Here is a 27,168-nt window from a genome sequence, read left to right as displayed (position 1 = left end):
TAAAACAGTGCATTAACCAAAAGACTCTTTGGAGTCTAAATGACAGCCGAAGGAACTGAAAGCTAATAGCCGTGGGCAGTTGGGGAAACTTAACTCATGAATCAGGGCGCTAATGCCAGAGCAGCAAGCCTGGAGCGCTGTAAGCGTATGGCACAATCTCCCTCGCCTCCCCCTTCACTCTCCCTCTCCCTTCCTTGATCTCCTTCATTTCCCTCAGTGACTCCTTTTCCCTCTCACTCTCTCCTTCTCCCCCTCTAACTGCTACTTATCTCTCATATTCACTATCACCGCTATGTTCACATTCCACTTCGTTCTGACACATTTATTCTTTTCTCTTTTACTCGATCATCCTTCTCCTGTCCTGCTTTCTTATTTGTTCATTTCATTCTCTGTTCATTTCATTCTCCGTTCCCCATGTTGTATTGTATTTCGTTGGTGCCATCATTTCTACTTTCTGCCTCCCTGCTCTTACAGTTCTCTCCCCTGAGCCCCCCCGAACTCTTTATCCTCTCTTATTGTTTTCAAAGAGGGGAAAAGAAAAACAAGTATAGAGAGCTAAAGAGAAATGAAGATGGAGGAAAGAAAGGCAGAGCTAGTATGCGAGAGAGAGGGAGAAGACCAAAGGAGGAGAGACTAAAAGCTCATTACTTTCCCCTTGATGGGAGAAAATGAGTGAGGGGGCAATAATAAAGCTTGAATTTTTCAATACTGTTAAAAATGGGGCTCTGACAGCTCACCGCCAGTGCAAGGGACAGGCGCCGACAACGCATGGTGAGCCACCGAATTAGCAATACCATACATCATAAAATCTAATTAAATCAAGCAGCAGAATCAAATTAGTTTTCTGTGACTCAAACCGCCCGCCAAAAGGGCTCTATTAAATGAACTGTAGAGAGAGAATTAAATAATTCACAGTGAGGGATTTTGCATTTATACAAAAATGGTGCACTTAATTGTCCGTGCTATATTACAGATTTGGCCTTATGTTAACAATGAGCCTAAAGCACACTTACTTGTGCGCACTGGGCACACATTAGGGCCTACATGGTCGACAAGGCTTCAAACTAAGGGGATATTAGAGTAACCATTGGCTCAATAGCACTAGTATACAGCATAGGGGTCTAGAGCATGCAAGGGGTATACTGATTATACTCTAATGTGTTAGAATGAAAGACAGGAGCGTTGAACATAGTGTGAAACAGGGATTTAGATGTGAATATTAGTCAAGACATTACATGTGATGCTTCAAAACTTGTGTTGGGATCTCCAATGTGATGGACTTATTGAGAAATCTACAGGTAGACCATTACACTAAACATGTCAGATGAAGTTCTGTCATGAAAATGGAGCACTTTTGTTACAGCGCTGTGTGAGCGTTCAACCATTCCAGCTATTCTCTTCGTCTCTAACACCTTTTTTTCCCCCAATCTCTCCATCTCCCGCGCTTCCCTCCCTGGCATCAAAACAGCACAACTTTATTATAGTTGCTGTCAATACAGTAATAATAAAAGAACGCGGAGGGGAGAGACTACCATATTACACTTTTAACGAGAATATAGCAGATGCACATTGAGTGAATATTGAGTTTTAAAACTTGTCGGCATGTGATTTGTGGCCTTGTCAGTACAAATATTTTTCAATGTCAAGGCAGCAAGACGGGGCTGTCACTTCGGCGGTCAGCTGGGACGGGGGGAGGCAAAACACAATGATCTGGCCCTTAATGGAGAACCGCTGGGACTGGCATGGAGGTGATAAAGCACTGTTTAGTTTGCGGCTGCCATATTTCTGCTTGGGGACGCCATTATAAAACATAGTGTTATTTTGTCAGATTTCAATCATGAGGCAGGGTATTTGTCACCTGCTGTCACTTTGTTGGGGCAAGTCGGCCTGACAGTGAAATATGACCTGTCCCAGCCCAACCCCCTGCTCTGGAGAAGACCTGAGTTTTCAGTCGTCTAAAGGTAAAACAAAAAAAGATTGTATAATAATTTGCTCCAATTCCTTGTCTCCTTATTTGAGTAGAGGCAAAAAAAATGTAATACAAATCACATCCACACAACATATTCCTAATTGTTTACACTTTTCTCTTCTTTCTCTCTATCATTATCCAGTTATCTCTTCCGTATTTCCACTTCTGTTATTTTTCAATTCAGTTATCCAGTCGCGGGGAGCCATCTTTTAGAGTAATCACAGGGCTTGGCGCATCTTTGTTCAGCAGGAGTGACAGAGTCAAGTATCCTCATAGACTTAGCCCCAGGGAGCCATGGTTTAATTTCCTCCAATAAAAAGTGCTTTTAAGGTGGGCTTTATTCACGTATGACCTTATTGTGCTTTTGTATAGGCTGGGTATTAAGGTAATTATAGTATTCGCCCTTTCTTAACATCCCCTGTTGATAACAAGAGGTCACAAACGTCCAGTCAGACACAAGAACATCCAGGTGTGGGTCAAAATCAAAGGCCCCTCTGCTCTTGAAGACATACCCCAATTTCTATCTTTAGAGCATTTGTTTATCGCTAATCCCTTTTGAAACATTTTGTGGTCCAACAACACCTTTCTTAATACTTCAGGGAATGCATTCATTTTTGTTTGAGTACGGATCAAAGCATGATTTAATTATGTTCAAGCACGCAGTTCAGTGACATATGATGAACATTATGCCTCTGCACACTTATCCCGGACAGATCCCATGTAGAATGCCATTTCATTTGCTATTTCATTTTCCCTTTCAGCGGTTACACCTTCTATGTCTGAAATGTAGAGGAAAACAAGAACGTTTGTAGACAAGAACTGCGATTTGCTTATTGACATTGAAGTCTGCTATTCAGTTCACTGTACATGTCAGCTACTCAGACACCCCTCGGTAACTTCATTTTCCAATAATATCAGTTTTATTTCCTTGTCGCCCTTGTGTTTGAACGTCATGGCCTCTACCCAAACACAGAACATCTGTAATTCCCAATATTTAAATGGACTGCTCTCATGCAACATTACTTGAGACTGTTAGTAAATTCTGTTGAAAACTAACTATCAGCCAATATAAAAACATGCAAATAGAATTTGATATTTAACACTGGCTTCTGTTGGTTGAGAGACAGGGGTGACATTGTGTACTTTCCAAGCCCCTGAAAAAAGCTGTTTTATTTCCTTGCTCTCTCCGCATGCTCAGTCTATGTTGGAACGTTTGACAAACCGCTTTTGTGAATTAACCGAAATATGTAAAGCGTGAAAAACCTTTTCCTTGTTGCCTGCTTTTCATTTATTTCTGCATTTCTATTCCTTCATGCATTTCTGGATAAGGATCAGACTAAGCACATGTCATGTAACCCCATGCACTGACATGTATGACACAGTGCAAAGCACATACACATGAAGAAGAGCTCACACATAAGCAAACACACACAACAACCATTAGCTTTGGCTGACACGATAGCCATTAGCACACTGTTTCTAGTTGTCTGTGTTCCATTCCCAAAGAAGAATCATTTACATAATGTGTGTTTTCCCAAATCGGTGTGAACAACCAGCACTCTGTGTAGGTTTCCTGCTGGCAAATGTTTCAAACTGACCCTGGGAAACGGTCCATTCGCAAACGATATGCAGTCACATCCATAATGGCCCTTTTACTTGTTTTTGTGTATATGTGTGTGTCCGTAAGCATGCAAATGTGCGATTGAGAGTGTGTGTATGAGCAAGTGCACACTTAAGCATTCCTGTGTGTATCTGCGTGCGTCTACAGCTGATGACTCTGTGCCAGCCGGACGGCTTTTATACGTATTAATATTAATATGTGCCTGAGCTGAAGCCCATCACATCCCTGCCCCCTGGTGCAGAGTGTCCAAGGGCGGCCATTATCATCCCGTTCTGACTGTCAGCGAACCTGGAGGAAATTAAGGTAGGCATGTGGATTACCATGGCGGGGTCAAACAGTCAGGCCAATGCGGCTCAAATCACCAGTATTGTGGAGGATTCTGTAAAATTTGCTTGGATGACGTCCATCTATTTGTACTGCAATTCCAAATGAAACGCATCCCCTTATAGATACAAGCGTAAGGCCTACACACTGCCTTACACACACATTAACTTGCTCTGAAAAATGCACACCTGCCCTGATATACACACACTTACGTAAAAAAGGTATACCATATGTGTGCTGTAATAAAAAAAAATCCCTTCATACTGATGTTTATAAGGCACCTTACCATGTATAATCTATGACAAGTACTATTCTTTTCAGACTAAGTTGGTGTCTTGGTCCCGAGGGCAGTATTGATGATAATGTTAACCATGTCCCATAAAATCAATCAATCAATGGAATATTAAATGTATATGTCTGGGAGGTTGTCAGTGAAGCGCTCAGGGGTGAATCTCCAATAGCCTGTCAAGGTTTATTGCCCTTTATGGGGGATCCACCAATGCACTGTTTCTGTGAAAATACACCTGTACAGTATATCAAAGAGGCTGTGACATCAGAGCTACAGACAGAAAGTGAAGACAACTAAACACTCCCCCATCTCCCTCTTTTTTCCTCTCTCTTCTATACACACGGACAGATACGCACCCCACCACTACACACCAAAATAGATGAATTTTGCTCCAACAAAGGCAGTATGGTAATTAAATGTAAGATAAGGCCATTCAGAATGCCCAAGACTGTGCCAGGCAAATATCCTGATCAGCTTAAAATCAACCAAGTGGGACAGAATAACAAAAATCCAAATTGGTTGGTCTAGATCAGCTTGATATGGCTTTCAATATAATACACAACAATGGCCAAAATGAATAGGAATCAAATTACAAGAGCTGTGATATGGCGTGAAACTGCATGGGGGAATTCAAGCACAATCACTTTTCAATGTGGCTTCCAATATTGCAGCCAATCCTCGCACGATTCATATCCGATCACAAATAATGTTTATCACCCTCATATCTCTCTCCCTAATGGAAAAGGCCTAGTGTTGGGGTTTAAGGAGTGCATTCATTTTTAATGAGGTCTGGGCATTGGCCAGAATGAAATGAACAGGCAGAGAGTTTTGGGCCACAGTCTAGCAGCGGCTGGCAGTAAAAGGTCGATCCATTCCTTCTCATTTGACCAGGTTATGTGCGGCTATAAGTTGACAAGTTGTTTATTACATCCAAGCAGCATTTCACTATAATGTAACAGAACTGTTTGGAAAAAGGCGCTAAAGCTGAGTAGATCTTAAAGAAGATTTTTTTTCCATGCAGGAACTTTCAAAGGCTTGAGCGATGATAAAAAAGATGAAATACTTCAAAAAAAGGCAAAATAGTGTTTTTTTATAGTTAAGAAAAGCCTTGGATGTTACTATGCCTTTCTCTATGTGTTAAATATAATCTGTGCTTATATGATATATTATACATGTTCAGCTGATTTTCAACTAACAAAATGATGTACTTCATGTACTGTGCTGAAAAGTAAAGCTGTATCACTTGAGCCTTGTAGTGCTCTACAGTGTTTATGAGTCAAAAGGACCGTCACATTTCATGTAAAATAAGCTCTTACACAGGAGAAGACACTCATATTTAATATCTAATTCTGGAGGAGATGTATTTCCTGCTTCCCCAGGAAGCATGATTGGTGTGTGACTGCGTGTCGTGACGAGATCACTTGGCGGGGCTGAGGATAAAATGTCGCTTAGGATAATGTGATTGCCCTTAAGGTACAAGGAGGTGAATTATATTCCCTGATTTATAATCTGAAAATTAAAGACTCACTCATTTTCTAATTTAATTCCACCTTCAATGGAACAATGTTCACTCTGAGCCAAATTGGCGAATAATGTTACTAATTCAGATGCAGATGTAATTTCTATTCGGGGGGCTGCGGCGCATGGTGATGAACGAGTCCCGGATGGATCGTTGCCACTCCTATCTCCCCGTCTCGACAATTCCCCAGCAGTTGTGATAATAACCTGAGCAATAAAGGAGGGAGAAGCAGTGCTACCCTATTCCACTCTTCATACCCCAAGTCATCTGATACTTCATCTAATAGTATTTCTGTCCTTTCCTGTGTCACTCCGTCTTAAAAAAGGCAGCTGACATTGCGCTCTTCCACACAGGAAAACAGTCTATGCCGAATGTTATCGATGTAAAACTGCATTAACACGAAGACTCTTAATAACCTGCATAATTACTGCTGCCTTCTGCAATACAAAAAAGTCATTGCAATAAATCTGCTGTTAAAACTTGATTGAATGCAGGGTAAATGTCAAGGTAATTATGAGGCGGTGAGGGTTAAAAGCAACGTTAAATCCTCCCGCAGAGTGGTGACATTCAAGCGAAGCAGGAAGAGATAGCGAGGGAGTCGGGCGGTGAGCGGCGGAGAGAGGGCCGAGTTTGTAAATGTATCAACCAATACGAATCCAACACTTCTCACTTGTCAATGCCCTTAAATTTATGGCAGTGCACCATTTGAGATATGACCTCTGTATGACTGGTTTCTTCCTGCACGCTAATGGTTCCATTAAGGAAAGAATTCATCATGTAAAACATCATAATGACACAAACACATTCAATCTGCACATGTGAGTGTTGAATTGCAGATTCCTGAATGTAGCTATTTCTATGCTAGCTCACTTGACCTGGCTAGGGAACATTCAACCTCACCACAAAACTCTCTCCAATCCCAAGGTGCAGGAGGTCACCAAATAAACATAAAAGGGGACAAAAGGAAATGTGAACACCTACAGTAGTTATTTGCCCGTTTTGCAGCCTACGTGCTACACTGGGGATTAGCAAGGCCTGCTGCCTGCGTTCATTCATCTCAGCGTCAAGCAGCCATACAAGTATTTAGCAGAGGGGCTGGCAGGGGTCAGGTCATTTACTCACCGCTCAGTCTTGGTGAGTAGCTTAAGGGGTCGGGTGACGGGGGGGGGGGGGTTGGCAGCACAGCTGAGAGATTGTGGGTGCCGTGTCGTGTGCCTCCTCTTCAGAGCCTAATGATCTGCCGAGCATAATGACCCCAAGACGACGGGGCCCCTACAAGCCCTGACTAGGCCTCCTCCAGCCCCTGCTCACACTCACTCACTTCAGAAATAATGTGAAAGAAAGCCTTTTTTTTTCTTGCCGTTTTGTTCTCCCCCTCTGCTATCAACCCAAAGCCACTGTACAAGCCAAGGCTCTATGACAAAAAGCCAATAGAGTTAGCTGCCAAGGCTTGGAGCTCTGAGAGGGATAACTGGCGCAGAAGGTTAAAGCAACAATGTGCTCAGCCCCATTGAGCTGAGTCTTCTGTGTTGCTGAATGTGTGTGTGTGTGTGTGTGTGTGTGTGTGTGTGTGTGTGTGTGTGTGTGTGTGTGTGTGTGTGTGTGTGTGTGTGTGTGTGTGTGTGTGTGTGTGTGTGTGTGTGTGTGTGTGGTGCTCAAACTCAGTTTGAATATGAGGTGTCAAGGGTTGTTAAAATGTATATGCTCTGATGCATCTCAAAGAACACCTGTTCACTTGTGTTTTCTGCAGCTACCCAAATAATGAGGACCTCATTTGATTTCAATCAAACCTTAGTTATGACTTTTAGAGTTTAGGAGTAACTCAATACATGCATTGTGTAGAATTAAAAAAGGTGAAGGGTAAAGCACACACGCAGGCTTTGTAATTGCCTCTGTAGAAATGCTAATTTTACGCTTTTTTCATTTTGAAATGGTGAATAAAATGCGGCCATTTGACAGACTGAAGTGAAAAGCAAATGTCTGGATTTTCAGATTAAAAATGGCTTTCTCTCGCAGGTAACCATTTCAAGGCTACTGCTTTTCCATGGAAGGGACACAGCTAAATGAAAGGTGTGATATCCCCTCTCTGCAAACCATAATGGTGCCTTGTTTGAAAATGACAGGTGTACGAATGAGGCCCTCTCTTTTCCTAAGTACGGCAAAGCGTGGTCATTCACTCTGCTTTGTTTTTAGCGTAATAGCCCCATTTACAAAATGTCGGTGAAATTAATGTGGGACAAACGCGGCGGTAACCGAGCCAACTAATTTTTGCTCATTCAATTTGAATTATTAATAGGTGAGAAATATACCATATGCTTTCAGAGGAACGGCATACATTCATTTTATACAGAATTGCTGCTGTTTTGTGAAAAGTATAAGTAGCTTAACTGCTCTTTTCAAAAGGGGGTGACTTATATGGAGGCCTTAATGATGTATAAATCAGCCCGTGTAATTACGCTCCCAGCTGCTGCCTTGGGCCGGGCTGAAACTATAGGCCCTCAGCAACAAGACTGGAGCCTTCATCACCTGAATCCCTTTTAATCAAGCAGCACTAGTTTTCTCTCTTCAGATCACATTATTATGAGTTATGAGAGAGAGGGTGTGGGGAGAGACAGAGCGAGTGTATAGAGTGTACAGAGCTGTATGCACTTATGTGTGTGAGTGCATTATTATATAAGTGTGTGTGGAAGTGTGTGCGTGGTTTAACTGTGCCTATATGTGTGAATCTGTCACATGTATCAGTTGTTTCCTATACTACTACAAGCAACCTTTTGTACATATTTCCTTTGTCCGAAAAATATAAAAGAACAAGTTGATTGAAAAACAACATATATCAGTGCTGGTAACTTGATATTCTGTCACTTACTCTAATGCTTCATCACTCTGCTTGCATGCACAGTGTGGTCATTACAGGTTTAGTGTGGGGTTTAGCTGAGAAGTACCACCATGTGGTTTGGTCTTGGTGAAGAGATGGGGCACCACCTAGTGCACACTCACAGCCACAGCTTCCTTTCACTGACATTTGTTTTACATTTAAACACAATATATTAAATATAGATAAAGATACCGGCGACAACTTCAGCTCTCACTTTTTCACTGTCGTAAAATGTTGTTTTGGAGCTTGTTGCTTTGATGTGAGCCGTTTCCCTCTTTGTGCTGTGCCTTTGCTATAGATGATGGAGTGGGTTTTATATATTTAAGAAAAATAAACGCTCCAAAATGAGCTGCTATTTCTTCGTCTCCCCACCTGAAATTCAAAAGTGGAGAAAGGGCTTTAATTTGGAATTGGGCATTTAGTGAAATAATGTTTAACAGTTAGATTAGGAAACAATGTGGAAGCGGTCGTGATGTTCAGGAATACAGTATGTTGGATGTCTTTGTTTGCATGAGGTTCTATCTTGGAAAAGCCATATTCTTTGCATATACATTACGAGCTCCATTTGTTTGGCAAAGAAGGAAAGAGAAAGATGCAAAACACTGTGGTCACAATGGCATGGAATAAATGGCACTGGAGAACAACAAAGGCCAGCCAATGACTAACTGTAAATGTACAACAATGTGTTTTTGAATCATCCCCTTCCCGGGAATAAGGTTAGGTAAATGTTATTTTAATTTGAAATGTGGAGACTGGAAAACTTTCAGTAACCTTTTGTTGTGTGTCACGCTGCATGAGTTATCATTTACATGTATACCTTGTTCTGAGGTCACATTATTCTAGTTCATGCAAATCATTTATTTATAACCACGACACATATTGACCGTAGTTGTTCTAGTGATTGGAAACAATGTTTGAGTCAGCGAGTAAATATCAAGAATCGTATGTTTGAACCATTATTTGCGACTTACAAGTGTCCCTCTTAACGACTCCAACAGACCTATTTACATATATTTCAGGACTTATATTCAATTATTCACTTATTTGGAGGAAGTAAACTATTTCATATTAATAAAACACACAACCACAACATCTACCAGAAGGCAAACTAATGATAAATAGCATCCACACGTGTCCCTTTCCTTAAAAATACGGATGTCTGTAACAAAGGTGGACATCGTAGTAATGAGCAGAGCGAAGCCATATTGGGATTAATGAACGAGCGCCTCCTTGTTAATTGTCACATCAAACAAACAGGTCCTAATTGGCAAAGGTTCCAGCTTGGTGCTAAGTGTGTGTGAGGCGCAGAGTGGGCGCTGCCTCTAGATCGCTCTCTTTGTCTGCTTTCATTAGTTGGTCAAGCCCCTACATTAAGAAGCCCACAGTGGAGTCGTGTTTTCTTTGGTGGGTAATGAAACACACACCTGCTACTCTCAGCCAATGAATAGAAACTTGAATCTAATATCACCGTCATGTGGCTTCTATTAGCGTTCACAATGCCTGTGTTTTGTGTTGATTTTATGTTCGCCTGTGTTGCAGTGTGCACTGGATTATTTCTCCATTTTTGCAGCAGTTTTAAGAAAATAAAAAGGCGGAAATGAGAGATTTATAGTTATAGAGGAGAATGAAAAAGCAAACAGGAATGGAAAAGATTTGAAGGGATGAAACTTACTTTCAAGCAGAGAGGTCAGTCTTGGGTTCAACTTCTCTCACAATCTGCAGTGTATCCTCAGTGGCCTGCAGCTGCCTGAGGGAAAATAACATTGAAACAAACCATGAGTCATATTTAAGGTTTCGCATCACATAAATTCTTTAAATTTCATAACAAATTATAGTCATTGATTGTGGTATACAACTGCAAAAAAGGGGAAAAAAGGACATTTGAATATGTCTTCAAATACTCTGAAATGTAGTGAACTGGTGATAAACTATTAAAATTAGATTGCTTATATTTACTTTGTCCATTTCTATACATGCACACACTCACAAGCAAACACACACACAAACATGCTGCTCCATCTTGAAATGCTAATTTATGATTAGCATCATTATGCAGAGGTGTAATTTCACAAAAGCCTTCCCACAGTGGTGCACAAAAGACTCATTCACCGCCAGAGCTGCTCTGTGTGGGGAAGAATTATGGCACGCAGATGAATTCATTCATGTGGGAAAGGATTTATTCGATAATTATAGACCTTCACAGTTTTAATGCCACTTAATGAGGAGCTTGCATAGTGTGATTCCTACTTGGCCTGACGAATGAATGTTGGTTTTTATTCTGGTGGTTTTTGTTTTTCTCTCTGCAACATCTGTTAGCCTTTCTATGCTGAGAGCTAGCAGAGGCAGTGCTTGTGGGGTCCGATTTTCCTCTATGGATTCTACAATAAGTTACATTAAGTACACAATTAACTAAGAGCCTGGTGGTCAGTCATATCAATATTATAATAACAGTAGTAATACAAAAAGAAATACCACTACTCCCATTCTACATAGATTACTATCATATACACCTAAAAGTAATTATTAACATTTTTTTTTTTTTACATAATTAAATGAACGATTTTCCAAAAAAAACGTTGTTAATTTACACCTGACATTATGTGCTTTGTTTATTTCTGGTAGCAGCTGGTGATAAACTCAGACTCATGCATCACCCAGTTCAAGGCCGTCGCTCTGACAGCAATGTTTACCATAACGCCAGTCTTAATGCCTCATAGCCATGTTGTTGTGAAGAGGTAATTAAGTTGCCAAAGTTTAATTGCTCAATCACCGGCAGTTAACAAAGAGGCGTCATCGGCCCCCCTATACTTTCCACGTACTATATTTATAATGGCTAACAATTACAGCAAGGGCCCTTTAGCTGGGGTAGCACTAGTAAAAGCTGCTGGCACTAATGAAAAGCTATAATCACTCCACCCACAGCAGTTATTAGTAGCAAATTATGGGTCAGTTGAAGGGCTCGCAGTTATATGCATTAAGATAAATAACGCTGCTGCTTGTGGCAAGTGCAGCGAATGAATTGGGTAGCATATGTACCCCTACTTCTAACCATAATTCGTTCTATGACTTTTATTCTTTGGTGTTTTCAAAAGTGTCACTTTATTTAAACAGATCAAGTGTTTTGCTGTTTTTAACATGAACAAAATTTTTGTACAGGTTGCGTTAGCTGGAACCAAACTATGGAGATACTCTTAGTCACATTTGATTGCTGCAGATACAGTAAAACACAAATATATAGAAATATTGTATATATTATATAAATACATATATGATAAAGGTAACATCAATTTCTTTATTCACGTTGGCCCAGTTTTTAACCATTAAAATAGTTTAATTGACCATCGCACACCAGCCCATTTTGTCGAGCACTTTCTCAGTGTTGATGGCCATGCTTGCAGATCAATGAGTTTCTTTTGCAGCCGAACTATGCTTCACAAACTCTCTAATTGCAGCATTGCTATGCAGAGTGGACTATCACCCCTTTCTCCATATCGCCCCCTCATCCCATCTATTCCTTTCTCTCCTTGTCTTGCTGTCAGTCTCTCTCTCTGCCTTTCTGCCTCGTCCTGTTCGGTTGCTCGGCCAGGCCCGCTGGAATGCTTCATCTCTTTGATCACGTCTTCATTATCGGTGACTCTGTGATACTCGGCTGTCTGAGGCTATGGGGGCTATCTGAGGGAGAAGCGTGGCCTCCATGTGCAAGAGGCCTCTCCACACAAGACTGAACAATTGCCCGCCCCCATTAATGAGAAGCATCCCCATCCACTGCGGTCCCCAGGCAGGCTCCACCAGGTGGAATGCTCGGCCCCTGTCACTCACAGCATTGCTGAGGGCTATTAGCAATTCATTAAGTGACGGACTGACCGCCTAGCTGTATCAATTAGGAGATAGTTGATATGTCTGTTATTGTCAGACTCTGCTTGAGATTGCGCTGCTATTCATTCAATGTCTGCTTTTGGTTTTGTGTCGAGGCAGAACTGATGCATTTGTAGTTTCTGTGTGCTTGTGTGTGGTCTTGGCATGGCAATGGTGGTCAATAAGCTTAAGATTATAAAGACTCAACTAATGAAAGGATACTTACTGATCAACAGATTGGAACACATTAATCTCTTTGCAGCATCGATTAAATACATGTATTCATATTTTTAAAACAAAGGACAGTTTTTGCTTTGGTTCCTGAAGTTATTACAAAAAAAGGAAAAAAGGACAATTGTTGCCATCTGGAGGTAAAATTAAGTATTGTCAGAATCAAATGTATTTGACATCTTACGAACATCAGTTACTTTTGATGCAGGCAAACTATAGTTGCAGTTTAATCTCAAACTGCCTTTGTCTTATTAAATTCACAACTCTCTCTCTGTAACTGTCATTTCAGGTAAACGGGTAGTTTGGGCTTTCCATAGTACCAACTGGCAACCGAAGGGCAGTAAATCGGTTATTTTATGTATTCATGAATGAACAGGAACAAGAAATAAACAGCAAGTATGCCAACATCTAAAGCAATTACTGTTAATATTTTAACAAGGTGTAATACAGTATAAATAAAATTTGTTTAACAGCCAACATGCTTGTGGGCCCGCCTGGCTAATATATAAAATGTCCCCATAGAGTTGACCGTTGTTTGGCGTCAGCTAGGCAAATCTCAGGCAAATTCCCCTTGTTGTTCAAAAACTCTATTCCTCATTTCACAATATGCTTTGAGATAAGAGCATCCTTCTTTGCATGGATATCTGATCAGTCCATATGTAGATTCAAACTGAGATGACCTCCATCACTGTTGTCAAATACCGGTAATAAAGAAGTGCTCAATGAAAAAAAAAGGATACAAGCGTTGAAAGTAGCTGTGCACATGTATATTGACACACCTAGGCCTTATTTGCATTAAAAACAGTGGTTCAGAGTCTCATTATAGTCAGAGTTGACATCCCCTCCCTTGTATCCTCCTTTCTGTGACATTCAGCTTTGGCTGTGCTTTCAGTGTCACACCAAACATGCCTGCGACAGGGTATATGCAGGAATCCTGAAGTCAAATGTAATACCTTTTAAGACCTTTTTAAAAGACCCTTTCCATACATTTTAAGACCTCATAAACACTTGGAGTTTTAACCGGTTACATTGGCGACACACTTTAGCTCACATTGCCTATATATAGTATTGATTGTCCTTCCTCCTTATCTTCCAACCATTTGGACGCAAACTTGCATTTCCCCATAACGATGTTGTTGAACAACCGGCGTAAACGAACCTTCGTACGCTATCAAGCAGTGAGCGTGCGATGTCCTGTTCAGATGATGTCAAATCCAACGGGATGCCATAAATAAACTACACAGAATCACACTACACACCTACGCAATGATTACATTCAGGCAGACTGTAGAACACAACCTCTTTGGACCATTTATATACTTATTGAAAACAAGCTACAAAATGTAATACCTTGGAAAATGCTGTTTAATACTTTTTAATAGCCTTCATTTATGCTAAATTGATTTATCAACTTTTAATACTTTTTAAGACCCCGCGGACACCCTGTGTGACTTTGCATGCTGAACTTAGGCGTATGTTACATTTGCTAAACGGCTAAAAGTAATGGCGTTAAACTTGGAATATAGGATATGTGCTGTATGTTGATTTAAAAAAGAAATTGCTCCACATGTTAAATACATTTGTAACTTACATTTTAAGTGTGAACACCTGTCCCCATACAAAAAAAAATCAAGTTCAACTATCTTTGTTATTTAATGCATGGAAAGCAGTCATTATCAATCTACTGGTCAAATATACTTGTAAATCTTGTGAGTGTACATTAAAATAAATAATAGTAATAATAACATTTTTAAAATAGTTATACAATCCTTTGCAATCCAAAAAAGTATGCAGATAAAGCATGTCATACCTCATTGGGTTCAGTCTGCAGTGTAAAACCACTTGGGTAGGTGACAGCAGAACACAATCAAAAACTGCATTCTGATCAGAACGATAAAGGAAAAAGCAACAAAAGACATGCTGATGATAATAATGCCAATTAACACATTTTGCTCAGGGGTCAGAGGCAGCAGCATTAAACCAAGTCACCATTACATGATGAATGGCTGAACAAAACTCTTTTCTCTCCTGTGAAATTGTTTGGAGGCCATTAGCAATGCAGTGTAATGCCAATGATTGACGTTGCTGTCTACTTAGCATTGACAAGAGATATGTGTGTGTATGGGGAGGGGTGAGAAGGCTGCTGGGGGGGGGCAGTGCAGGGGATTGATCGGGGTCTGCGTTGTTGCCAAACGGGGGGCGAGGGTGTATTGGCGCGTAGACAATGAGCCTCGGCCAGCGCTGAAAGGCCCATTCTGCGGATCCCTGTTAGCTGTCTATTATCCACGGTCTCCAGGGGGCTGCTAAATAGAGGGCATGTGTTAGGCAGACATTTATCATGTAATTACAGCACTAGGATCCGTTTCTGATGGTGTGTGATGATTACTAATAATTACTGTGCATTTCACGCCTCCAAAGGGCCCAGATGGGGTCCCAGGGCGTCAATACAATGGAAGGGAGGAGGGCAGGGGGGAAAAAGAGGTCTGAGGGGGGAAAATGTAAGGAAATAGAAAGACAGATGAAGAGAAAGTGAGGAGCGATAGTGTCTCGCCGTAACCATTTAGAGGTTCTAATTAGCTAAATGAATTGAACCATATGTGTCCAATTCCTAATTAACTGCGCGAATGAAAAAAGAGCAAAGGAAAATAAAGGAAGGGAAACAGAAAACAAAACCAATTGAACACATATTTATTATTGTGATTGTTTTACACAGGACTCTCAATATGAAAATATTTCTTAAGACTTTTTTTATCCACTTTAAAATGTTCCACCTAAATAGGCATGTATATGTATATGCTGAATCTTTACATACAGAAAAGCCCAGGAAATAGGTAATATATTCCTTTTCAAAATACCAGAAGACAAGTATGCCTTTATGTTTTTATAGGGTAAAGAGTATGGGATCTCTAGAAATGTACAAGAAATCCAATCAAACAGTAAACTAAGCAACAAAAGTAGAAGTAACAACACAGTTTGATATGTGCTTTCCAGTAGGCGCCCACCTATAACCGTGTTGCTTTGTTTCATAAGCAGTATACACATTTACACTGCACAAAAATAATAGCAAGGTTTCCTGTGGCTTGATTTGTGGCACCATGACTGATATACGATGGTACTCAAAATGTTTCATAGCTATAGCAGGGACTAAACGAATGGGCTGAGACCGGGGTTTAAATAAAAAAGAGAAACACCCTCTTGTGAAAGCAGCCATCTTGCCTCTGTCAAAGTGGGGGAATGAGTCTGTGCGATATTGGAACCAATGCCGGTGAAATACAGTGGCTCACTGTTATATTTCTGCCCTCTACAGGAATCCGGATAAATCAAGGAGGTCAAGCTGCCACTGCTATGATGTAGTAAGGAAGCATAGGGATGGGTTATACCGTAGTGTGTGTGTGTGTGTGTGTGTGTGTGTGTGTGTGTGTGTGTGTGTGTGTGTGTGTGTGTGTGTGTGTGTGTGTGTGTGTGTGTGTGTGTGTGTGTGTGTGTGTGTGTGTGTGTGTGTGTGTGTACGCAAGGGTTGAGTAGCTGTGCATCACTGAGACCTGCAGCCATGAACTGAAGAGGACAGATCAACACCGCCAGTACGCCATTTCCCTGAATGCTGAAGTCAAGTTTCCATTCTCTGAGCAATCTTTAGGGTTCATTTTACCTGAAGCCCCCTGTGCCCCCCATAAATACTCACATTAACCTGAACAACAAAATGAGGGGGTCCTGTTTATTTCCATTCAGGGGGCCCCTAGTAAAAACTACAAGGTCTCCACCTGGTCAAGGTGAGCTCAAATGAAACCCATTGACAAGCAGGGTTTTACCTGCAGCACAAAAGCCATCCAAATCAATATGGGTGGGGAGGGGAGAGGTGGGGGTGGAGGGGGGGTCGATTGGGGAAGATGAGGACAGTGCTGTTTAATAGAAACAAATTGCTCTCCACTTCCCAGTGACACAGATAGCAGACCATTTGTGCCTGCTGGCCTTTGTAGGGAACAACAGAAAGGAAATGTACTCATCCTGGCCAGGGATAAAGTTCGGGCTTTTTGTTACACGCCAGTTACCTTAGCCTCCGTGCCCACCCCCTTGAACAAGCACAGCGGTTAAGTAGTTCAGGTGCCTGCTACATTCTGTTAGATTAAAGGTCCCTGCTTCTGGCCCGAGTTGAATTGCCTCAGCTGGAGTTGAAGGGAGAGGAGGGTGGGGAGGGGGGCTGCAAAGTTGTAGAACCATGGCACATGAATGGACATCTTGTGCGTGCTCAGAGAGGCGAAACGCTTTGGGACAGCCGGACGGCCCCTCTCTACACCAAGAACCTGAAAGAAAGTCTGTAGGGTGGGTTGGTGAGGATGTGTGGAGAGGAAGGGGGGGGGGGGGGGGGGGGGGGGGGTAGCCCAGCCCCTACTCACCCTCACTCCTTTGCTCACTCTATATCTTCACCGACATTTTCCCCCGGTTAGTGGAAAGCTGTAATTTGTTTGCAACAAGGAGCAGCACAGGTGGGTAGGATCTCAAAGGCCTTTTTGAAAGCTTGAAACACACATACTGTTGCCCCTATGGAACATGGACCTAAAGAAAATGGACACAATGCACACAGGACATGAAGGAGGGGTCTATGTAACTGTGCGCCAATGTGCACCTGTGCTAGCCATTCACTTATACAGAGCGGCAGTGGATTCAGGGTTCGGAGAGGAGTGGGTTGAACCCCTGAGGACATAGAACAAAAGGTGATTGACATCTGACACACTGCAGGTTTAACTTACACACCAGATATTGATTGGCAGTTGTGTGTTTGATTCCTCTAGATTATACAGCTGTGTTCAGAGACAGAACTGAATGGATTAATGTTTGATTTTTAAAGATAAGATTGTAATCTATTGTTTGGGTCTGGGGGCTGTAAACACTAAACAGTTAGTTATTAAAATCTCCGTCTCCATGTCACATTCTGTTATTCTCTTTCTGCAGTCGTGTCTCAGATCAAGCAGAGATTGGTCAAGCAGAAATCCAAAACAGTGTCTGATCATGTCTGACTTCCACAAACTCATTCCCAAGGTACGGGGTCAAGTACAAGAGTCAAAGGTGAAGTCTGCCCCACAGGTTTAGGTTCCCGTCTGTGGGGAAATACTAACACAAAAACATGAGTGTGCATGGGAAAGAGTTGTCTTAATGATCCTAGAAATTACTTCCTGAGCTTTATGCTGGGTTCAATTGAACTTAAGTTTCATGTTCAAATGCAGTGAGTCACACCATAATGATTAAATATACAGATATTTAAATGTTTTGACTTCTACCAATCTCCAAACTCTGTGACAATCAAATGCACAAAAATAACAAATACATCCCTTTTGGATGATTAGATCACGTGACAGGATTGCTAGAAGGTCAGGGTGCCGTATCACTTTATAGAACAAACCACATGCCTCTGTCTGTGTGACATGAAGTAAATGTTCAGTAATCCACATCTTAATCTTGTGCCGCGCTCAGCGCAGCTTAAAGAAACTGATACTCCTGTGACTACTTTAGCGGCTGATTGTGTTACCTTTACAATTCGGCTTCCCCTCCTTCCTGTTTTGTACCCTTGGAATGCCCCGATAAAAGTATCCCCACTGTGGCTTTCCACCTGCACAGAGGAGGATATGGCAGTGGTCTGGGGTCAGAATTAATATGCAGCCCCATGGGGAATACACACAATATCACCCTCTTACACAGGTAAAAAGGCAATATTGATGAAATTAGACGATTATTTTGGAAAATACCATTAAGTGAATAGCTGTAAAGTGTAGCGCTTAGCAGCTAAGGAAACATATCTCCTTCAGAAGTTGGTGGAAACCAAAACCAGAACTAAAAAAGGAGAAAAATAATAAATGTATGTGACACACTATGTCACACTATTCAAAAAGTGAAACCGGAGGCCCTGTGTTTTTGATGGTATATTTCGATATGATGCTGTGAAACATATGAATAGGCTTTTAGTGACTGGCTGTAAAAATGTAAATACATAACCCATATTGGTTATTAGGACTGTTATGAAAATTCATGTTGACCTGGTCAGTTGATAAAAATAAATTACAATCTGAAATTAATATTTGCTCTAGTAGTACCACCAATAAAGTGTTCTGCATGTTTTTTATGGATCTGTTATTCCATTATGTTTATTTATTGTGTTCCTTTCTGTAAAGCACTTTGAATTGCCTCGGTGTCGAAAAATGTTCTATATAAATAAACGCACCTTACCTTATAACGTCCAAGTTAAATCATGAATCATTTAAAAGAAAGTGAGAAAACACAAGTGTTTAGACATCTGTTAAGCTTTCTTTAAAACATACTATAGAAATCATGCGTTTTGTTTTGAAGTCGAGAACGTGTTTTGTGTTACTTTCTACACAATAACAAGGTTTCATATGCAAAGACTGTGGTTGTGGTTGTCAGCAGACGGTAACATATTTCTTTTCTTCCTCTAAGTTCTGTTTCACTCTGTGCAGGGGGGAGGCAATTTATCTGTCATGGCTTCTAAAAGAGGCAGCTCACTTTCCCCCCCGCCCCCATTACACTGACAGCAGCCTTATTACCCACAAGGGAAACCGACCGCCACATGAATTTGGCCACTGTTCACCTCTGGGGCCAGGGCAAGACTCTTTTTACAATAGCGCCAATGACGATGAGATTTTCTTTTCAGTTATTAATTTGATAAATATATTAATTATGACCTGGGGATGACAGTCAAATCAGATTGTCAGGCGCCCAGTCGTGGGCCCCCATCCTCCACTTTGGTGATAAGTTCTCTCAGGTTTCTATAGCTGTCATCCATTGGGCTTGGACTTCTTATCAGCACTGGGTCCATTCTAGGGATAATTTCCTGTGTGTCGTAATTAAATGGTGGCTCTCTCATGGCGAGCGACTCCCATTTTAAAGCAGGAACCTCTTAATGTTTGTTTTTGTGGGGTTTATCTAGGGTGGGGCACACCCTTGATGGGGTCAACATGATGACAGTTTGATACGTCTATGGTGCTTTCTGTATCTCTTTTAGAATAGTTCATATGCCAAAAATGGGAAGTACAATGAAAAAAGATGAATTTGACGGCCCTATTTAGTAAATCATTGTGCTTACATTTTGGACAGGACAATGGTGTATTGAAATTTAAAGTTTGTAGAATATTTTCTATTCGCCTGGATCTTTTTTCTAAATGGATACAGGGAGCCACATATCAAAAAGGTGGCTGCTTTTGAAATAGCCCAGTACCTTGCAATATTGTTGGCAAAGTACCTCTTTCGAAAAAGTTGCCTTCTTTATTGTAATCAGATTTTTATTTTTTCTAAAGGAACCACAGTGTTTAAACCCCATGGACAGTCGAGAAGGTCCAAGACATCCAGTATCTGCTGGGTCGCAGTGTGTCTAGGCAAAGATGGGTTCACTGCAGAAAGGTTATTGGTATAAGCAATGATGGAAAGCCCAACAATGAAATGTGCCAGTCTGTTTGACTGAACCAAAGGAAGCCATTTGAGGGGAAAGCAAACCCAAGGAAGTAATGCAAGACAAACTGCTGTCAAGGGACTGGGGGAACCACTTAAGAATAAGACAAGGTGGCAAGAGGAAGTACTGGAACCAGTCAAGAGCTGGTCAGGTGCTGTAGAGTGACTGGTGCAATGAGCAGGAGGAACAAAATATATACACAATAAACAAGCTCAGAAAACTGTTTTATGGCCCCAAGTATGATCTCACACCTAAGGGTTCATCATCAACGTTACCTAAAAAGATATTTAACCAAAGTTGCTTGATGATGAGCCAAGACTTGTCCCCAACAGATTCACTGGAAATGTGAAGTCTGATATCAGGTTTCTCAGACATTGGGGTGTTTGGAAACATGGGAAGAGGACTGAAGAAGATTGAGATACAAGAACCTTGGCAAAAGGCCAGAAGGTGAGCCCAAGCTTCCTTGGAGCATCCTAACACACGAGTGTTAGGATGCTTACAAGGAAGCTGTTTTGATAATCAGTTATCGCCTAATGGTACGTTACATACATGGATCATTTTTTGCTATCCTTGAAAGTGTCCTTTTGTGCTGTGACAGAATGGTCTAAAAATGACAATAATATCGTATTTTAAAATTATTTCTGCAACAATATATCGGCAAACAAACCCGGTTACTCTGATTGAGTCACCATCCTAATTCAAAAATTCAGACTGTGTGGGGTCTATTTTTGGATTGATTATCCTGTAACCACATCAGTTACAGGCAACAGGACCCAAAGAGACACACAATGACTCACACTGGTGAGTAAATCAGGACATCACTAAAGGACCAAAACGTATAGAGGGAAAGGATGATTATGGCATCAGAAAGAAATATAACAAAAATATTTATAAAAGAAAATCCATCAAATTCATAAAGTAAATCAAAGGGGGAATACTATATAAAACATGATTTATCAACTCATATTGCAACTAAATACTCCTATATTTGAACAATTTAGACAAAGAAGCCCCACGGCCAGGTTTTATAAAAAAGTCAATAACAAACCATTCCTGATACACACGTAGGAAGCAGGAATGAGATGCAGTGCTAGTGGAAAGGGAGATGTGAGGCTGAGCTTCCCATGTAAAGCGGCGCGCTGCTGGAAGCATCACATCTTCCCCCGTGCCACTGGGCCTTGTCTGACAGCCGTCTGGACTTTAAAAAGGGGTGATAACTTAATTTCTACTCATGTCAACACTGCTGCAGGGGCCAAGAGGAAACTGTGGGCCTATTGTGTGTCTGTCATATCATCCTGCATTTTGTGGCCCCAAGAATGAAAAATATTTAAGTGGCTTTGATGTCCTGGATCTTGTTGAACTGCTCTGATGGTCTGAAAGCATTTGAGTTTCCTTGCTGCTCATCTACCTTGGGTCCTTGTAAATGGTCAGAAATTGTTTGTGGGTGGAAATGCACTGCTTGCTTGTTGTGTGTTAATATTCAGGACGACTTTCAAACAGCCAACAATAATGCCACGTATCCTAGCTGAAGCAAACACAAGTGCAGGGCTTACACTGGAACAACCCTGAGCTTGAGGGCGTTGACAGCAGCTTCTATCTGCCAATCTCCCTGTGGATATTGTTGCAGTACTGGCAGACAGACAGCCAGGGCTTGTGGGCTGACAGATCCCCTCTGTCAGCAGGTTATCATTTCCAATTAAACCCTTTCATCTAAACGTACAGTCAACTCCTTGGCAAGCCAAAAAAATGACCTGAATAAGACGTTATTAGTCTATTTCAACAGGTCCCCATTTTTTCAACCTCCGCTCTGTAACTGGGGAGGGGGGGTTGGGCAATCTTTTAAAGTATTACGGTTCTAGATTCTTCAGCTATCTTGATGCAAATAGCTCAGAACTTCAGCCGTCTGCGGTGGTCACGTTCTGTTTAGAGATAAACTTTCAAAATTGCGCTGGATTGACACACCGGCATGTCCTCTCTAACATGTGTACCAGCACAAGAGCCTTTTTGTCTTAGCTTTGTTCTGTCAGGGCCCACTGTGGACAGCGCTGTTCCTATCCACTATGCAGGAGACAAGAAGGAATGCACGCGGAGCTCAGTAACTGTCTGTTGAAAAAGGCCTCACAACGTCTCATTTCCTTTAATAAGATGGCCTCTAAGGCATCCGGATGGACCAACTAAATACAGATTAACCCCTCAGCATCATCAGCAGTCACTCAATCAACATGACTGACTCACTCGTACATTGGTGTGTGTGTGTGAAAGCATACTTAAAAACACACAACTTGCACTACTTGAGACTATACTGTCTGCAGTCTTGAAAATACTGACATTTTAAAAAGGGCATTTATATATGCTTCAGTTAGAGTTCATGAGCACTTAATGTGTCCTTGTCAACAAAAGACAACTTGGTTTAAGAAATGCCTCAATTGGAAGTGATCTAAAACCCAGTTTTTAATATACATTATCATTGAAGGCCACATTATTCCTTATTTCAAGATTACGCTTAAGTGAAATGTATTATTAACCTTCACTAATATCAAGATGGTATCAGTGCATAATATTTGGGATCCAAACCACCGCAACAGACCAATAAAGCAGCTCTATATTATATATTCACCATACGAGAACAAAAATATTCGTCATCAACTTTTTTAAGATTCATGCTTGCTAGAATATTTTTCGAAAGGCAACTACTGAGTGACCAAGGTCAGAGAACTCCAGTCTCTTGCTCTAAAGTCGGACTTGCTACACATACATCTCCCCACACCAACACACAAGGTGACTATTGCCACACTATTCACAGGACCAACTACTTTCTGCATAGAAACAGAAAATTGGCATGTCATCTAATACGTGAGATGCAAATTGGTCAAATATTGACATCATTCATATAGGACAAATGTAAAAGGTCCCAAACACTAAAGCTGCTGATATCCAATCAGCTTTGGTGCAAAACAAGCTGCAGTGCCGCTCGGCTACAACCTATACACTACCCTGTAGATCCTGGCCAACGGCTTTGGCATGTGAGTTTGCTTTGCGCTTCGTCTAGTTTTACAAAGAGGGGTTTTAAGTGCAACTCAATTCACAATTTCCTCTTTTAGCTCTACAGTAAGATACACTCTCCGAAATGTAGCCCCGCTAACCCACACCAACTTCCTGCTCAAAGACACAAAAGTGTACACTATGAAAGCAGTCAGGAATCCAGATAAGTAAAGAATTAAACCCAATTTGATTGACCCCTTTCCTTCTGCTTAATCTGCTTTAATCAGACAATGATACTTTATGTATCCAGAGCGGGGGTAGAGTGGTCCATTGGTGGGATGGAGAGGTTGCACTTTTAAGCATTTAGAATCATTCAGAAAGTAATCCTTGCAGAGAAAGGAAAGTTGAGAAAGGGAAAGAAAGTGTAAACAGGACAAGAAAAGGTAATAAAGGGGGGGGACTGAGAGGAGGAATGGAGGAAGGAGAGAGAGATTGAGCAAAACAGAGGGAGTGTTATCGGGGCACCTGTACCCGAGGTAAAGAAACACCTTCAGAAATACTAGGATAATCCTCTTGGGTTTAATGGTTTTGAAATGCTATGAAAGATTAGGTAAACAGCGCATTTGATTAATGGGAAAAGAAGTCAATTGGCCATGGAGCGTGAAGCAGCACACAATGCTTCTTTCATTGCAGTGCTGCTGAGAGCAGAGATGCTCACAGGGTTGTCTTGGCACGAACACAATTGTGTTCATCTCTCCCAAGGAGAGTGAGCAGCCTCAAACTTTTTCAAGATGTGGAAACTTGAGTGTGCATGAGGAAGAATTAATGTGCAGAAATGCACACACGGAGAAGTTTAAGGGGATAAGGAAATGGATGGAGGGTGATTAGGATTGATACAATTCCGGTTTGGATAACAGGACATCATTAGATGCTAAATACTTGACTTACTCATCCCTGAAAGTCTGTAATAATACTCATGAAAAACTGGATCTCTGCAGCCTCCCCTCCTGATGCCGCTCTCTTTCCTCTCTCCAGGTAAAGGTCAGCTAGTCCAGGTGCTTGCCCTCCACTTGACTCCTTTCCAGCAGACTGTGGCTAAAGCAGAATCTGCAGTGACCCATTCTAACTCAATGTCATCTATGCATGATCAAATCCCCCCAAAAGAGCTTAGCTGTGCCGAGCCAAGGCCTCGGGTCCAGGGCATTAGTCATATGGCAGTCAGAACAGTGGAGGAGGGGACGAGCAGATTAGACTGAGAAGCTCAAAGTGTTTGTCATCTGTAAGGTCTTGAGGAGAAACCAGAAACGGTTGATGCAACTCACTTAATCCAAACACTAAATAAAATGTGGTAACCCTACATCAGTTTGTATTTAGCACACTGTTATACAGTATGTGTATATCCTGTATTATCATTGGAACAAAATCAAACATCGCCAGACAAGAATGTGATTATTGGACTATTCAAACATGTTTAACTGTCCAATGCCAATGTTTGTGAAATACTGTCTTTCAGAAATATCCTCTGGTCTGGTAAGAGAATCAGAAACAGGTTTATTATCAGGTAGGTTGACGCGTACGAGGAATTTGACTCGGTGTTGTGGTGCATACATAAAAGGTAAAACTAAAAAGTAAAACACAGATAAAAAACAATTTAAAGAAAACTATAATAACATTAAAAAATATAGTAAAATATAGCAGTATTTACATTGAAATAGAGACAGACTGTGGTACCTTTTATGATAAATAAAAACATTGGGCATATTAGTATCACAAACTCCCCTAAGGCCTAAGAATGTGTTATGGTTGGACTAAGTGACTTTTTTTTTTACTAAACTGTTTAGCCTCTTACTTTTTTTTTGTATGTGTCTTGCTTCCTGTTTGTCCTCAAATACCACACAGACACACTTTAAGGTCACAATGCCTGTTTAAAAATGTATTTGAGTCGGAAGCAGGGTAATTGCTGAACACAGTCAACAAGGTTTTATTTTTATTTTTTTTTGGGACCCTTGACCTCGACCCATGGAACATTCTTTACTGACTGCAAGGGATCAGAACCAAAAGTGAACCACGAAAAGACCAGTAGTGCATTAACTACTTATTGACTTGAATTGAAGTGATTTGTCTAATTAAGTGCGTTTAAAAGAGGAGACAGCTCAATATTATAACCGCTTCTTCAATGCTCATATGTGGAAGAAAGGTTTATTTTTCCTACATACATCAAATGCTAACAATTAAACAGCTATGACTCAACAAGCCTCCGGATACTGGAGGATCCACAGTGGACACTAATCCCTCTCCATAGCCAGAGGCAGCACAAGCAGCATAAGCTCTCCTGTCCTCCCTGCTATCACCTCTCCATTTGCTGCCATGCCATCCCTACGGCGCTTTCAGCCACTCTCCTTCTCTTTCTCCTTTCCTCTCTTTCCATCCGCTAATCCTCTTTAAGGACATTACCTGCTAATATATCCAGTCAGAAGGTATAAAAGCCCAGCTATCTCTTTACTGCCATCGGCAGCACGCTAAATAGGCCATTAATGGGGAAAGGCAAATGGGGGATATCGTGGTTTTGACCCCTAATACCAATCAGATCCTGGTCTAGCCGAGTGGCTGTCTGAGGTGGAGCATGTGTCGGGTCACAAGGAGCCGAGGGAGAGGAAGGGGATGACGGTAAAAGAGCCAAAGTGTGGTTGGCCTTCAGTGTATGAGACCAAAAGATTGAATGCTTTCTGCGACATTTCTTTTGAGGGGTTTGTTAAAAGCACATAGGTTTCAAACACAAGCGATGAGGGACTAGCACCAGAGTCAACATTCTTTTTAAAGCTATTTTAAATCACAATTTTATTTACACCAACATCCTACTGTATGTCAAAGCCAAATAGGGCAAATTCAGACACTGGTGCCCCCACATGGCAAAGAGTGTCTACTGTTAGAAAAATCTTAACTTCAATATAAAGCAGTCATGTACACCAATGTTTGTTAGCGGCATATGGAACACATAGTCCATCTGTGATAAATGTATTCAAACAAATAAATAGAGATAAATATTAAAAGGGTAAAATATTAATAAAACCATCTCTCTTTAGACTGAGCGTCTTTGTTGGTGTTAAGTAAGAAAGTGGATTTTGCTCTGACTCTTTATATTATATATACACTGTTATTATATTTTCAGAAGCATTAAAAACACAGTAGCGGTTTTACTCCCTGCAGTGCTCGTTCGATAGAAAGTTTAGAGCAGAAACACAAGCCAGTAATAAAGTTGTTATTGAACAGTTTTTCCACCGTTTGAGAAAAACAAACAAACAAGAGGTTGTTCTCTGTTCCTGCTCATAGCCGGTTAACCTGCAGACCTCCCTGACCTGTCGGTGTCGTTGACTTGGCCCCGAGGCAGGGCAGCTGTTCATTTAACTGGTAATTGAGTGCCACTGACATCACTTTAATGAGACAGCACTAATGAGTGCTGACAGCTCAGACAGCACACAGCCATCAGCTCACCTCCAGCAGGTTCAGCTGGCCCAGAGTACAGAGAGCAGAGAGTGCCCTCCTCTGGTTAACACAGGAAATGACCACTACAAGGACCAGATGTGCTTCAACAAATACATTCCCCCTGTCATTTCCTGTCTTTGTAATCTGTTAATATCAAGTGTTAGGTAGAGGGATGTTAAATTATCACATGTGGAAATCAATAATTGTAATCATTATGAAAACAACTAAATAGCCATAACCTCAATAGTTGAGTATAACAATTATTTAGCTCCTTATTAACAATTTGAAAATTAAATCATATTCAATCGTTGCATTTCTTATTAACTACAACTATAACATCTCTTAAAGTTAATATTTAAAAGCAGTTCTTTATTGCACATCTTTTCACATCCACTAGAGGGAAGCATCATATCAAAAGTCTTTAGCTGGTTCAATACTACATAAAGATTAAAAATACATGACAAATTCATTTGTTACAGTTTCTGCCAACATGAATGGCTGATATCTGTATTTCTGTCACATCATAAGGAACTGAGAAGATTGAGAAAGTGGTAAAAACATAAT

General features: G+C 41.1%; 1 long non-coding RNA gene across 3 annotated transcripts in view; it reads right to left on the bottom strand.

Moving 5' to 3' along the window:
- LOC307045280 overlaps window positions 1-27,168 on the bottom strand; it is an 87,504-nt gene that overhangs the window by 53,442 nt on the left and 6,894 nt on the right. For all 3 annotated transcript variants that reach the window (XR_013809839.1, XR_013809840.1, XR_013809841.1), the window contains exon 3: window positions 10,270-10,344. This is a non-coding gene — a long non-coding RNA (uncharacterized lncRNA). The remainder of the gene's footprint in view (window positions 1-10,269; window positions 10,345-27,168) is intronic.

The sequence above is a fragment of the Notothenia rossii genome (assembly GCF_949606895.1).
Source record: "Notothenia rossii genome assembly, chromosome: 6".
NCBI classification, from domain to species: domain Eukaryota; kingdom Metazoa; phylum Chordata; class Actinopteri; order Perciformes; family Nototheniidae; genus Notothenia; species Notothenia rossii.
Note: the sequence above shows the minus strand (reverse complement) of the source record. Positions and strands in the feature narration are given on the sequence as shown.